Raw genomic sequence first — 16,571 nt, forward strand, 5'->3', positions numbered from 1 at the left:
TGTGGCAATAAATTGACAACGGGACTGAGGCAAATCTTGAGGCAAATAAAATGAAAAATGACAGACGGAGAAAAAAACAAACGAGAAACGTGTGCGGCAACGTGAAGCTGATGGAACACAACTCATTTGCGGTCTGCCATCCTGCAACTCAGCAAGAAACGCCGTGATCCACTTGCCAGGGTGACACTGGCGGGGGAAGAAAAGAAAGCATCAGCACCTCTTCACAGTTAACACCCATACGACTTACTTTCTCTCTGCATATCACTGAGCCCTCCCCAGTTACAATCAATACAGGCCTACATTTTATGAGACAAGGAGTTAACTTGTTCAATTATGCCACAGACAGCTCTATTCTTTTGTAACAAGTAATCTGGGTAGTGAAATCAATACTGACAGGCTCACGGCACGCTAGCTAATTTCATATTACCTCCAGCCAATAGCAGAGCAGCTCGTAATGGAGCTGTAGTTCCACTTCATTATAAGAAAGGAGGGGGGGATCAATATTAGCACAGACACACACACGCGCCCAAGGTAACACACACACACACACACATACACACGAGCCAAAAGGTCTGATTTTCCACACATGGACTAACACAAACACATATGGGCAAAGAGGGCAACTCTGCTACTTCAGAGCCCCAAGGGGCTACACAGAGCTGTCTGATGCAGGGCAGATGGAGTTCGTGTGTGTGTGTGGGGGGGGGTTGGATGGGGGTCCAGGGTCATAACCCCCCCCCAAAATAAATTACACTTCCAATTGTCAGCAAACACACACAACCGCTCACAAACACACACCTCTCATTTCCAAACTGTCAAGCAATCATGAGGGAAATATCCTGTTTTTCTATTCACTGATCTTCCTTTAGGCACACACACACACACACACACACACACACACACATGCACACAATTAACATCTGACCTCTTCACAACAAGGTCATGATCTGATTCGGAGGTTGACTACTGAGAAGGGAATGGAAAAATAAGAAGAGGAATAAAAAAGGGAGGATAACCTTCAGATGGTGGATCAGGTCTTTGACCTCTGCAGCTAATTACGAATTAAACTCCATATCTTCTTTTGTTAAAGAAAAATATCTCCATTCTTTTTTCCCATTATTGTTATCACTCTGTAGGATTAGCTGGGGACTAAGGGGATGATGTTGTCTAAGCCGATGTCAACTGTACAATTACTCGACTCATCCATCCCTCTCCAAGAAAAATAAAACACTGTAGATTAAGATAAACCGTCTTGAGAAAGAATGGGGACGTAAAGCCTTTGACAATTACTAAGTACACGTGGCACAGGGTGACGATTGCTCTTAGTAAACAAACTAAATACTCATTAGACTTAACTATGGCGTTCCCTTTTTCATAACTTCCTATTATACAATTTGGATTTATTGCACTCATTAATAATCTTTACCAGGTTAGGCTACAAACAGCGTGACAGCAGCATCATTTAGCTTCAGTAAAGGACACTCAAAGAACGGACTGCTATGTGAGAGCACATCTCAACTGCGTTAGGAGAGAACCCAATTGAATGCATTTTAATCGAAATATCCCTCAACATGCTTTATTGTTCTCCTTTAATTTCCTCGCCACTATTCCATATGGAGCTCCAGCTATCAAGCAGACAGGCTTTATGAGCCGGACAGAGCTGTGCAACACTGGGGCTCATCAGTCCTCCGCCATTAACAGGCTGCCATTGTCGCAGCAACAGGGGGCTCAGTGCTGTAACCAATGCATGGCTTATGGTGGGAATGCATTTAGGACTCAGCTATCCGCTGCAGATATCCAACATATATTAACAATTAGGTGTACAGATTATCCATCACATGCTGAAATGAGTTTGGTTGTAAAAATGTTTCAATTTGTGGATCATTATGCTCATTGTTTTGCTTATTAAGAGCAAAGGGAATCTCACTATATCAGTTTGAATTACAGATGTATAAGTCCCACATTTTATGATGTGATTGCTATGCTATACACAACCTCCAGAAGAATGTCTGTTTTCACCTGTGGTAATGTTTGTTTTTCATTATCTTATGAAATCACACCCTACAGCTAAAGAAACATGTTTAATGTTTACTCTTAAATATATATGCTTCTAATAATGTGTGTCATTAATGAGCTAACTTAATAAATCAATAATGATTGCATCGTTTACATCACTTAGGTTCTGGGCAAGATGATATGAATGAAGTTGACGAGTTGACACATTCTGTAGAGACATGTAGATAACAGAGTGAATCACCTACGTGTGTGAGAGTGAGACAAAGCAGCACAGACAGGCAGAGCAGGAGTTGAGATATTGAAGATTCCGACTCACTCTCGCCCATTTTCACCTCCCATTATCTGATTAGCCTCCCATTTCTTGCCCATCAGCGCGGTGACCTGGATTTCGGTGGGATACTGATGGTCAGCCAGGGCGGGGTCTGGTGAGAGGGACCAAACCATTTGGGGGTGGCGGAACCATAAATCAGCAGCGGGGGAGAAGATAGAGGGAGATTTATAAAGATGTTGTGCTTGGCCAGCCCACTTGTGGACACTGTGATGAATTCACAAGCACATTGCCAAGGCAAACTACTTCATTATACCATGGCCCAGTGGTCATTAATCTCCCTGGGAGGCCAGCATCCTGGGGGATCGCCAGACCAGAGAATTTATTCAGGCCTGGAGGTACCCATTTCATTAGCCATTCAATCTGTTCAGTCCCCCTCTCTCCCTCTCTCCCTCTCTCTCTCTCTTCATTGCTCTCTCTGTCTCTATTTGCCATCACTATAGTTTATATTATCTAATAAATAGTAGCTCAATTTCTCTCTGTGTGTTGTCTTTGTAGAACAAATTACTCATTCACACAACATTCTCCCGAATGTTAAGTGCATTCAAATACTAGCTTTTCTTTTCACACATGGATTTAGATTCAGCTCCGGTTGAATTTATACTAACAAATGTTACGTTGTTTTTTTTATAACCACATGTGTATGTAGGGATGCTCCCTCTTAATTGATTTGTTGACTTATCGGTTGTATTGGTCTCCGTCGACTAAGATTTCTTCAGTAGATTAGTCATTTATGTTTTCTTAATGTTGAATTACTTATTTCTAAGAAACTTAAGAGCACATCTTTGGTAAAAACAAGATTTAAAGTGGTGCTTTTGGATGATTCTCTGGGTAGAAACTCAGTTTTACAGATCTGTCACCCTAATAGTGACCACAGCAAAACAACTGCATTTATGTACAAAAGGGTCCAAAGCTGCAAGTTCAGGTGCAACAGACAACCTCCCAGCCCATATGTCGAGGTGGTGAGGCACAGTGGTCATTCCCAGAGGTAAACTCTCAACTGGCTACTTCGGTCCTGTAATGGTGTCATTACTGGGGACAAGTGCTGCTGGCCCAACATGTTATGGGAGGGACAACATCCAGAGATTACTTATTAATGCTGGGACTCCTTATTCCACACACACACACACACACACACATACATAGAGAAAACAAATATGCTATCCCCCTCTGTCTATTACTGTGATCAAACAGATGCACCTGGACACAGAAACATAGCTGCATACACGCGCACACACACGCGCACACACACACACACACACACACACACACACACACACACACACACACACACACACACACACACACACACACACACACACACACACACACACACACACACTTCAAGGTGAATCAGTGTTGCCGGTGACATTATGAATGCTAGAGGATACGAGTCTGTATCTTCAGCCAAGGCCTGCTAAACAATGCAGGTTTAGTTGTAGTGGCGTTATGTTGAACTGACAATTGGTAACACTGTGTTGGACACAACCACGAACACTCACACACATTATGCTTGTCTGACACACAGAAGACACATTCTCGCTATCTCTCACACACAGCGCAGGAAAAATTCATATTAAATACATCACAGTGACTTGCTCCCATGTTGTGAGGTCTGTAATACCACCATGTCGGCCAAGCACACAAGCACCATGAGTCTGTTATCATGTGATCAGACCTTGCATCTGAAAATGTAGGAAAGGCTTCATCTTTCTATGTTCCCTTGCTCCTCTCCCTGAAGGATTTAAACATATACATATATATATATATATATATATATATATATATGTGTGGAATAATTTCATCAACCAAGCCGTGTCCCGGTGGACCCCTTCCACTTTAAACACTTAACGGGTTAAATAAATAATGATGACTTCCACAGTGTGTGTGTGTGTGTTAACGTTAACAGCACCAGCCACTAGCCCCAGGTCCCACAGCAGCAGGAGTCCTTAAAACGAATAATTTGCTTCCGCTCAGGCCGCCACACTGTAGCCATTCGGCAAGCAGATTATGGGCCTTTAAGTAGCAGTCAGGCCTGAAATGTGACTCTAGGGCTCACTGCTGTCTGGGAGGAGGCGAGCCTCCTATGAGAGAAACGGCGGGACGGGGACAGAGAGGAATGGGGACTGACAGGAGAAAGGCGTAATCTACATTAACGTAAAGAGGTAGCGGGTGCGCTTACATAAAGTCAGCTACATATAGTAGAGCAAGCTCCGTGTCTAGATCAATAGAACAGGTATAGGTAGCTGAAAGTCCGTAAAAAAAAAAAAATCCGTAGCTATATGCACAATGAAAATATCTTCTGAGAATTTAAGGGAAACAACTGCTAATTGTGAAAGGTGGTTAAAAGAGTAATGCGGCAGTCGACACAATTCTAAATAACAGGAGGCTATTTCCTCAGTAGCAAGGCAAATAAAAGCTCTCTGTCACCTGTTGCTAGGTCAAATATAAAAAGACAATCAACACATACACTGCCTGGTCGCCACCTGGATTTAACTAAGCAAATAGGTACGAGCCTAGGTTCAGCAACAGTATGTGCTCAAAGAATGAGGTCAGCTGACTACCTGAATATACTGAATGACCAGGTTATTCCATCAATGGATTTTTTCTTCCCTGATGGCACGGGCATATTCCAAGATGACAATGCCAGGATTCATCGGGCTCAAATTGTGAAAGAGTGGTTCAGGGAGCATGAGACATCATTTTCACACATGGATTGGCCACCACAGAGTCCAGACCTTAACCCCATTGACAATCTTTGGGATGTGCTGGAGAAGGCTTTGCGCAGCGGTCAGACTCTACCATCATCAATACAAGATCTTGGTGAGAAATGAATGCAACACTGGATGGAAATAAATCTTGTGACATTGCAGAAGCTTATCGAATGCAGCAGGTTTGATAATGGACATCAGTCTTACATCCGTTTAATACTTGTAGATGTGTTAAGCAGCTATCAAATGTCCATTAAATTGTGATTAGTGTGCAGTTTGTACCACAAGCAACCGTGATCAGAATACGTGATGGGGGCCCAGCGTGATGACAGGAATGACACAGTGAGAGATGTTGCTTACCTGGATGCCATGTTGCAGGTTCGAGTTCACCCAAACTGAAGTAAGCACCGGACACCTTTTCATCCACCCGGCTCACTGTGGTTCCTTCCTCTTTTACCATTCAATCCTTAACAAGACAACACAAACAGGAATTTCACAAACTTAATGAACTTAATGAACTCCGGGCAGACACGGGCGCGAATGTCTTCGACCATCGGACAACGCGTCCCGGAGTGTATTGTATTTTTCCTCTTGGACTGTGTGACGCTGGAAAACATGTAGTACAAATATTCCACCAGTTCCTGTAGCCACTATGTGGCTCTAGATAACACGCTTAAACATGCATTATGTTGCTCTACATCAAGTCCAGACCACATCATGTAAATGTCATGTAAATCGGATGTCGTTTGTCACATAACGCTGTCTTCCTGTTGCTAGTGGGTGGCTCTATAAATATGAGTGAACATTGGCTTGTAGACATCTTCAGGCCATGAATGTAATCAAGTATGGCAAGTTTGGGACAGATTTGAGCAAGTCCAGTGGAGTTACACCAACTTGTTGTTTATCGGCGAATCACGTAAAATGGCCGCCATGCCACGGCTACGCCATTCCATCAAATATAAAGCTTTGAGTAACTTTTAATTGCAAAGGTCTTTAAATTGTAATGACCACATTTGAAGTGGATTTGACAAAGTCCCGAGGAGGAGTTTGTTAAAGTATAGCGACTAGTTATCAAGGAAGAATTCACACAAAAATCAAAATGGCCTTCATTAAGTTTTCATGGCGAATAATGCATCGCCACGGCAAGAGTTGCAGGTAAGAGCAGTTTGTTCTCACGTGCTTATATGTTTATTAGGGCTGCAACAACGAATCGATAAGGAATAAAGTACTGCCTTATTTTGTAAGTGTTTGCAAACCAAATGTTATTGCACTTTTGTTCATATAGCAGTACTTTTAAAATAAAAGTGCGCAATACACTACTTTTGAATTCATTATTGAACTTTGCGCATAACAATGCGATTAATCGCAAAAAAATCATGCGATTAAAAATTGTAATCGTTGCCCAGCACTAAAGATAACATAACATCATAACATAAGATAACACAACATAAGATAAGATAACATAATAATAAACATTTGAAGAACAATAGGTCCTACGCTCCGACTACGTCGATGCTCGGGCCCGAATAAAAGCCTATATGAAGAAGACAATACAACTTAATCCAGAATCCAGAAATCACTCTCTCTCTCCCCCATACCTTTATTGTTGACTACACGTAGCTATCTGCTGCTGGTTTATGCATAACCTCCCATGACCCTAACTCCATTCTATGCACTGTGGTTTAAACATTACACTGTTCACTCACATTAACATTCTTACCTCTCCCTCACTCTGTGTATTTATAACCTCACAAATCCAACTCCATCCAGAGCTACTGTAATACTACACCACTGTTTTATTTCACTTATACAGTAGCGTCCCATCATTCCCATTACCTTTGAATAATGAATCAGTGTAAAACATGCAGAACATATTGACAGCATTACAGTAGAATGAGACCAAATGAATCCTACAAGCTACTAGGAGCAGAACCAGTGTATTGAGACACACAAGACAGTACTGATCAAATGATTGATAAAACACCTAAGTATGTGTGCTGTCATCTGCGTGTGATAATGTCTGTTCGGAGCCCTCGCCCTGGGTTTGGAGCTTACGATGGTAACCCCATTAAGATATCAGGCTTTAATTCAAACAGCTTTCCTGATAAAAAAATAAATAAAAATCAATAGCAGCTTTCCCTAAACCTTTCCTTCTGTTTTTTTCTTTGAAAGCTCAGCACGTTCTGACTCAACTTTACATGTATGATTTTAGTCCAAACAACGCCAGGCTCCAGTAACACCCTGGAGAAGGCAAGCAGACACCATCAGTTGATCTATCGGGCCATCTACTCACTGAAGAGGGGACAGAAGCATCAAATCCCCCTGAAATGACATCTGAACATCAATACATGGTCTCCGCCCCTCCAATGTGACAGTAGAAGCCATATTGATTTCCACCCAGATTAAGGATACTACTGGGAGCAATTTAAACATACAAGCTGAAGTGTCCTGGCCCAATCGTGAGTGATGTCTTTCACCATGTATAATCACGCACTGTGCATTTAGGAGGAGCATGAGTCTGGATCATGGAAATTTAAAGGATTGGAAAGACCTCATACAGATAGATAGATATATACAGGGAGGGGGGGGTGAAAGAGAGAGAGAGAGAGATAGATACTTATCAAATGCAAAATGCACAATTTGCATGTTAAAGCCTCTCAGATGCAACATTTTCTTTCTCAAAACACAGAATTGAATTGAACTTTTAATGCATTTAAGAGTTAATAAGCTAAATTACAATGATACTTATTTTTAAAAAGCATTAGTTAGTGTAAATGGAGGTTTCAGGTCCACATTACAGATGATAATAGTTGGCATGAGTGTTTACTGTGTGCAAGTTAGCTTGCAACACCTAGCAAGCCTGGCTAAAGTAATAAGCTAGCTATCAAAGCCTAGTTAGTAGTTAGCTTTGTTGGTTAGGTAGTGAGCCAGCCGAGTAAATAAAGTAACCCATGAAAATAACGTTTAGAACGCAAAAGTTGAAAATTACTATTGTAAAAATTGCATCTTACTGAAGTTAGTCACCACAGCCAGCCGTGCAGTTTTGCTCCTCTTTAGCAGCAATGCGTTCATCACGTCATGCATCCGTGTGTCACGTGATCCACGTTTCTAATGGCAGGTTGCTACAAACATTACGGTTAAGACGCACTAGGGCCACTGCTACCTGCTGCAGTGGGGACAGTTCTTATTTTGTCAAGAAACTGAATAAACAGGCATGAGTAGGTAATACATGAATCCATGTAAAGAACCAAAATAATGTCAACCTGGTAGAAAAAAAAAAAAACGTGTTGATATAGATGATGCACATGTGATCAGGCATTTTAGGTTGTAGCTTACACTGCAATCATACTCTCTATTACAGCATGTGTGTTGTGTATGGCTAAATATGTGTATCCTACTGTGTATTCACTCCCCTAGTGTTTCAGTTTCACAACTAATGCAGAGCTGGAACTGTATTTTTTATTCTATTAGCGGTAGAAAATAAAATAACGTTTCTGGTTTGATTTGTCAAGAATCTCAAAACAAATGAAAGCTATAGAACACGTTTTCAATGCACTACCCAAATATGGTTATATGTTAGATAATAACACTAATAAATTATTTAAAAATGTATTTACATCATACAAAGACTTACCATTTTCATCTTTTAAAAGTTATTCCTAAAGACTATAAATTGCATCAATAGCCGGTATGAGCGCTTACTAATTATGTGTGAAGGTGTTCAACATACTCACACATTCTGTTCTAGCCAGCTTGTGTCTCCTTCTGCCTTTGAGGTTATTGCTAGCAACATTTTAACCATCATTCATGACCCTCATATTTACACTACCGAAACAGATGCATCCAGGAACCTACAGATGTGCAACCAAATACACGCGCACATACACACCTATTCAGTTCATCCAGATTTTCTTTCCCCCAGCTGTGCCACAGCACTGAGGCCATGTATCCTGATGGCACTGATGATGCTTCATGCAGCCCTCGGGCCTCTGAAGGTTAACTTCCCGACCTCTGTGGTCTCCTGGCTGAGGGATGCTCTGATAGATAGGCCTGCTCACAGATAGAGAGGCTGAGCAGCAGTATATAACTCAACAGGGAGAGTGCACAGCAATCCACCTATTGTTTCACTCTTCGCACACACACATTTTGCTTTATATTTCTAGCAGAGGAGCTCTCCAGTCTAGCTGCATTCAGCTCCATGCTGGCCGTGTCACTCACCCTCGTTAGAGTTTCAGCTGTCTCTTGAGATTTGTCCGCTTGTAAAACCTGTCCGATATAATCCAAGGTGATGTTCAGTGCAGAGATATTGCATCGGTTTTATTTTCTCTGGCACATATTATATGTGCAGTTCTGTGTATGTTTGATGTTGATGATATTTTTCATTTTGATTTATAAAAGTTCCATTCACAGCTCCATATTTGTACACAATGTGTACACAATATGTTTACCTTTAGAAAATGTATTTTTCTTAGTCATTGTATTGTACATTAAAGCATCTCTCTTCATGGGCATTCTACTGTATCTGGCCTTGACAGAAATAAGTGTATAAATGCCTTTGTAACCTTTGTAACCTATCAGGTCATTTTGGTTTGTGCTTCCCTGCCCTTCAATCTGCAGTGTTTCCTTCTGTTGAGGGCCCATCCCCTCAGTACACACTGCCTGCCAGGCATCTTTACACAATATCCCACCTGGGGAAACCAACTAGGTGAATTAGTTAAGGTGGGGGGAGGGGGAGGCAGAGGAAAAACAGTGCGAGGGATAAGAAAGGGGGCACTAAGCTAGAGAGAGGAATGAACGTTAAGAGGCGCTTGAAAGACTGCGAGGAAAACAGAGACAAACAATGTTTTTGGTCGAAACTGGAAAACAAGACTTCCAGTGTTGGAGAACAATCAAAGCCCTAGGTGAGACCTGAACGTGTGTGCACTTGAACCTGGCTAAATGTTGCACTTGAACATGCTAGGTGCTGCGAAAAACAAGCCATTAGAGTCGGCTCAGGTAAACAAAATAGGACTCCGGCAAGAACAAGCAACATTGAAGGGTTGTGGGGGTGGGTGGGCGTCTTTGAAGTGGCTCAGAGTATTCCCCTGACACTTCTGATATATTTATTTGAATAATGTGCAGATTCACACCCGAGTGAGCAGAGATCTGTACGGTGGGTGGGGAGATGACAGGGTTTAATTTCCAGCTCTACTGAGAGGGGTAGTGAGAGCGAGGGAGGGAGAGAGGGGAACGAGAGACAAGGGAATTATAAAGAGAGAAAGAGAGAGTAGATCAGAAAAAGAGATATGAGATGAGGAAGGAAGATGGAGGTGTATCGGCTTCCCTAAAAACATTTTGACATTTTAAACCTTAGGCAGTTTGTAGGCAGTAAATAAAGAGAAAGGAATCAATAGCAGTCAGTGATAAGGGGATAAAGCAGCTAAATATGAAATACAGCCTAACAAAATGGTATGGATTTCCAATGGGGCCACGTGACAGCTGCTTTGAAATGCAAATAGCAACTTATGCACATTGTCCTTCTCGGGCCTTGCCACCTATTGATCGGCTAAAACAAATTCTATTGATCATTGAATATTTAATGGCGATAATTAAATCTCTCATGGAGGTACTTACACCCCATTTCCAGTTTTCATCGTCTTTCTCAGGAGACCTGCCTTTGACTTACTGAAGCTTCAGAGCTGCTCTGTGAAGAAATGCACCCAGCTAATTGCAATGAGTTTGTTTTGAGAATATTGAGCAGGCTGTTTCCTGGCGACCTGCGTGATCCTCGCATGGGAGGAGACATGTCTGCTAAAAATGAGAGGTGACAATCACCTTGTACCATTCTAATTGAGGTAGCCAATTATCAGCAAATGTTGCAGAATGTCTTAAGTAACCTTTCAGAAAATGTATGTACAGAGAAGGATACAATTTTGATTCAATTATGCGTTGCTAGAATTCCTTAAACGAGAAAGGGTTAGAGCACACATAAAGTGACTAAGGAAGTGGAAAGCAGCGCTTTGACTGGTGCACATAAGATAACATTTAATGAAATGACATTCAGTCATGCAAATTAGTTGTACCTTTTTAAGCATGTGTGTAGCATTTGTATTTTAATGTACTCAAAGTGAGCAAAAAGTAATGGTGCAAAATCAAATTTAACATTATGTCACTTGAGGCAATCCTGAGAAAATCTCCTGAGGGCCCCTTATGTGCCTGTTATGGTTCATCTGAGCCAGTTTACTTACTTAATACACTGCCCCTGTGTTTTCTTGTGTGTATTGTGATTTAGGAAGCAGCTGAAGGGGCTGCAATATGTCTTGAACAACAAACTCTGGTCTTAAAATTCTTATTGAAGATATTAAACGGTGAGTTAAACAAACAACATGTGATGTGTTAAAAAATCCGGCTTTTATTGACATTTGTGTACTTGATTTCCATCTTTTCATCTAGCTGTGGGTTTTACCGCAAACAAGCCCAATACCCAGGATGCCAGGTTGTTGCTCTCAGGAGCCACTTGTCCTCTCTCTTTGGGAGCCGCAATCTAAAAATGTCCTCACACTGCTGGGGCGAAAACGTGAGAGAAGAAATATCTCCTTAATCGACTGACATAATTTATGACATTAAGAGACTGGCAAACAGGAAAAGGTTGCTGTCAGGATGGTATTAGAGGGCAGCTCTCACTGCATGGGCCAGTGTTAAACAAAGTGCCAATCAATAGCCCTTTTATTAGTGACCGCAATCAATGTACTGGTGACTGAGTGAGCCAATTAACGCTATCGACCGCCTGGGCAGAAGAAAGAGAAGGGGACGGGGGCGTAGGAGAGAGATAGCAAAGACAATATGGGAGACGATAGCAGAGGATGAGCAGCAATGTCTTTCTCAGGTCTTGTTTTCCTTTTCATCTGTAGGGAGGGGGGCATCTGTGGAGTGGGAAGACCAGATTCCCACCGAGCGAGGGGCCCCAGGGGTCCGCGGCTGAGGACACCCTGACAGAAAGCAGAGGCCGCCTATCTCCCCGGAGGAAGTGAGTGTGTGTGTGTGTGTGTGTGTGCGTGCGTGTGTGTGTGTGCGTGTGTGTGTGTGTGTGTGTGTGTGTGTTGCAGTGGTGGTGGTCAAGCGGGGGTGGAATTCAAGGGAAGCTGCTACCTACCCACCCCACAACGCCCCCATCCGTGCACATCATCCATAGCGCTGGGGCTGAGCTGTACTGGGAACGCAGCGCCACCCGTCTTCTCACCGCTGGTTCTGAATAGTAATGAGGTCACAGGGCTGTAAGGTCTCTGTGCATGCTCAACTCCACTTTTCTTCCCAAGAGGCTGACCAGGTTTGTGTGTGTGTCTGTGTATGCGAGATAACCTAGGCTTGGGGACAAACATTACATAACTTCCTAGGGTCTCTGTATAATACGAAAACTGCATGTGACTTTAAACGTCAGGGCTGCTGGATTTGTCTGAGCTTTCTCCAAAACATTGGCTTTTCAGGAGCTAAGAAAAACAGATCTGTTATCAGCAAGAAAACTTTGATCATTTATTATACTGGAAAAATGTGGAGATACATGGTGTCGACATTTCACTATGAAGAGTATTTTTCTTATTCTACTTTTGGTTTTTATGTATATAAATGATGTATATTTTATATGTATTTGCCATGGACAATGTATCAATTGAAAACAACTTTAAATGACAGTCAGTACAAAAAAGTTTTCATCTGATGACCTGCTGAAATAATACATACAGAATTATTGCTGTGCACTAGCTAAGCTCAAATGTTATCAAAACAAATTCTGCAGCTCATAAGGTCTGAAGCATCACGCCACACCTTCTCAGTAGCAGAGGGGCTCTGCCGACATTCAAGCCCCGGAGTGTTTGTGTTTGGGTGTCCTGTTCCCAAAGAGAAAGGGGTCAGGAGGACATCTGCTTCATGTCAGCTGGCAGTGTAGCACTTGGCTCGGGGGTTATCAGGCCCCCTTTATCAGCCCGTGGTCGGAACATGGACCTCTCCTTCCTGAAGGATGCCCTCCGAACCAGCGTGCCGACAGCTTGAGGAGGTGCTACGGAGAGAGACGAGAGGAAGGACCGGCGGGAGGTGGAAGGAAGAGGACGGGGAGAGGGATGAATAGGGGAGAGGCTATAGGAAATGTCAACGTGTGTGAAGCGATAAGCCTCTGGCTAGGCCCCCTACACCCTGGGGGAGGACTGGGGGCTACAAGACTTCAGCCTCAGTGCTACCACTGTCCCTGATGACCCTTTCCAGCCGCCTCATGTGCTGAGACAACACTAACTTACAGTATCTGGATAAAGTGTCCTCTATATAGGTTTGCTTCCATTTTGAATAAAACTTGACAAGAAGAGGGGAAATGCAACAAAAAAAAGAGTATTCTTAATACTGGTGCATTACTTCGAGATGTTCAGTAATTCAAACAAGTTTAATTATGTATGTGACTGTATTATGTTTAAATACAGCATATACCAATATTACCAAAATGCAATATTGATTTCTTTCTTGTGTTTTAAGCATTCTGTATCTATATGATGTTGGTTCTTTGAGGAACATCTTGTCTGATAAAATGTACCATATATATATATATAGACTAATCTAATTAAATGGGCCAACACATATGTAAAAGTAAAAAATACTTACTTACCAACAATTCTAAAAGATAAGGAACACAGTACACATCATCTTAATGGTAGATGTTATTTGTCATATCCACAAAATCTTTGAGGAGTTGTTTAGATGCAATGCTTTTTAATGCTGCTGCAATGAGAATGAAACCCATTATACCCCAGTACATAAGAATCATAAAACAATTTAAAATTGTGCTGGTCAATGTTGTGCCATTGAGATGGAACAATACTCATATTTATTATGTTTTATCCTCTTATCACTTGACACAGGCATGTACATACGACTATGTGAGCCCAGGTGAGCACACAAAGAGAGTCTCCTGTATGGGAGTCAGGAAAGGTGCCCATCTCAGGATATACACTTCACCTGGACTGCTGTAATGCTTCGACAGATTGTAAGTACGCAAAGGTCAAGACAGGCTAAGCACAGAGAGCTGAGCGAAAGAGGAAGAGAGAGAGAAAGAGAGAGAGAGAGCTGGATGTAAATGCGGTCCGTCTCATCCCACAGATATGCACTTTACCTTGAGTATAATAGTGGGATGCAACAGTGCTTACCAAGATTAAACTCACACAAGGTAGCTCAGGTGAAGCTGAGGGCCAAAAGAGCCCAACACAAAAGAAGAGTGACAGAGAGAAAGAGGGAGACTGAGAAATGGAGGGACAGACGCAGAGAAGTGTATGTGAAGGCAGCCGGGCTCCAGTCTGCAAGGATACTGCCAGCAGTTTGTGATGAGGGAGCTTCAGATGAAGTGGAGCGAAGTGAGCCCCAAAGCCTGGGCTAAGTGAGCAGATTAAAGGACTGCACAGTGGTATCACTCTCCCACTGTATTTGCTCTCCCACTGGCAAAGGTCAAGCGCGTGCAACATCCACACGGTCTGCAGCGTGTGCACACGCACACACAGATACAACACCACAGTCCCCAGACATACAGCCTTACAAGACACAGACAAAGTTAATGAAGGTAACGGCGACATCAATTTGAGCCCGGTGAAAAAGCTCACGGTTTGATGTGATGGAGCACAAAGGTGATGTGTAGACACCTTTCAAGCTTTTTACCCCTGTAGCTGTAAAGAAGTGTAATTCCTTTGCTCATGTTATCTTTTTTTTTTAGTAGGAATATTGTCAGGGTAGTATTATCTGACCTTCTTCGGGGTTTGAGTGTTTTATTGCGACACTGATCCCTTTAAAACATAACATGTTCCATCACCACAGCCTCCCTGTCTCCATAAAATCACGAGCAGGATCAATGCTATTGATGCTTCCCATTTTCAGATTTTATAGGCTGTGTCAACGTCTATTTGTTGTGTTGGCCTCACTACTGAACAAAACTGTTATCTGGTAACCGTGCATCGCAAGTTGGTGTCAGTCTGTACCCTCTATTTAAAGAGGGAGTGAAATGCCACTAGGTCTCGCATTACCGGGAGGGTCATTTTGCAGCCAGTACGTTAGCGGGATAGATAGTCCAAACACCAGCAGATAGTCAAAATCCTTCGGTTTTACTCCGCGTACATCACAATAACGCAGGACTTTCAACCAAGAGAATGTTGCTGTTCTAGACCAGAGTTTATATTCCAAGTTATTCTTGAGTTACTTTGAAGTCACGTTTGTGGCCTAAACCTAAATAAGTGTTTTTGTTTGAATTCACGACATTAACCACGTGTTTACTGCCACAGTGGTGGAGCGTCATTCGAAAGCGTTCGAAAGTGACGCCAAGGGGTCTGACCAAGCGTCACCATGTGATGAGTTGGGATGAGAAACGTGTTGGATATGTTCAGCAGGTCATTGATTGTTGTTTCCCTTGGATGGAGCAGTTACCCCCTGGAAAAGTAGGCTACTAATGGCCCCTCTATCTACACTTATCCTCATTACATCGATATTTTTGAAGATGTGAGCTTTGAGGATCGTTTTTACTCTTTGCTGAGGTGCAAGTGTTTCCTTTTGTTACATCTAATGTGTACACTTTATTATTATGAAACAACTATTCCTAAATGTTATTACTTGTTCTCACTTTTGCTGCTCCTAGGTAAAACACTCACTCTACTTTGTCACTGACACTCACTTCAATCTTTCCCCCCTATTTAGCCTAAAGGTAACACCATATATTTACTCTCAACACCTTGGGGTGACACTGCTGTGCTTGCCGCTTGGAATTTAAGCCGTGCTAAAGAGCTGTTTTACAGCCCCCTCAGACGCCGCCTGTGTCAATTTGTTTTCCCACAAGCAATGTAAACACAACACTTGTTGAAGGACCCTCATTCACCATATATTTAAAAGGAATGCTGTTACAACCCCTCCCCCCCCCCCCTCTCCCACGCTCCCCCCGGGCACCACTTTTATGTCCATATTTTCCCCCTTATCGTTCTCGGGATAAATATCCTTGAGACAAATAGAAGGCACGTCTCTGTTCTAGTTATCTCAACCTCAAAATGGAAAACATCTTGAACAGAGCAGAGAAAGAGGATACGGGAAAGAGCCAAGTTGTATTTCAAGGTTACTGCCCCCTTATTTAGAGGCGTCCATGTTACCCCAGAGCTGGGGGCCTTGTGGAGACCTGATCCAGTCCTCTTGCTCACTCCAAAGTAAGCTTGACAATCTGCAAATCAGAAATTAGCCTTAACAAGGCAAAGTTGTAACAAAAGTGTGTGTTTTTTCTGTAATCTGATGATGTATTGGCCATGAGGCGAAGGTCAGGGTTCACTCAGCAACCATGTACTAAGCTCGTTTACATTAACCAGCGAAAAGGCTAATCAAAGGTATATCATTTCACCCTCTCTACAGTTAACAAGGACTTTTGATGTTGCAAACATGTAACATCTGCTTTTAAGTTGGATGGATTGAGGGAGCCCCATTCTTTTTTCTTTTTTTTTCTCTTCACTTCTTTTCTTGTCCTGAGGTAGATGTACATG

The sequence above is a fragment of the Pholis gunnellus genome (assembly GCF_910591455.1).
Source record: "Pholis gunnellus genome assembly, chromosome: 1".
NCBI lineage: Eukaryota > Metazoa > Chordata > Actinopteri > Perciformes > Pholidae > Pholis > Pholis gunnellus.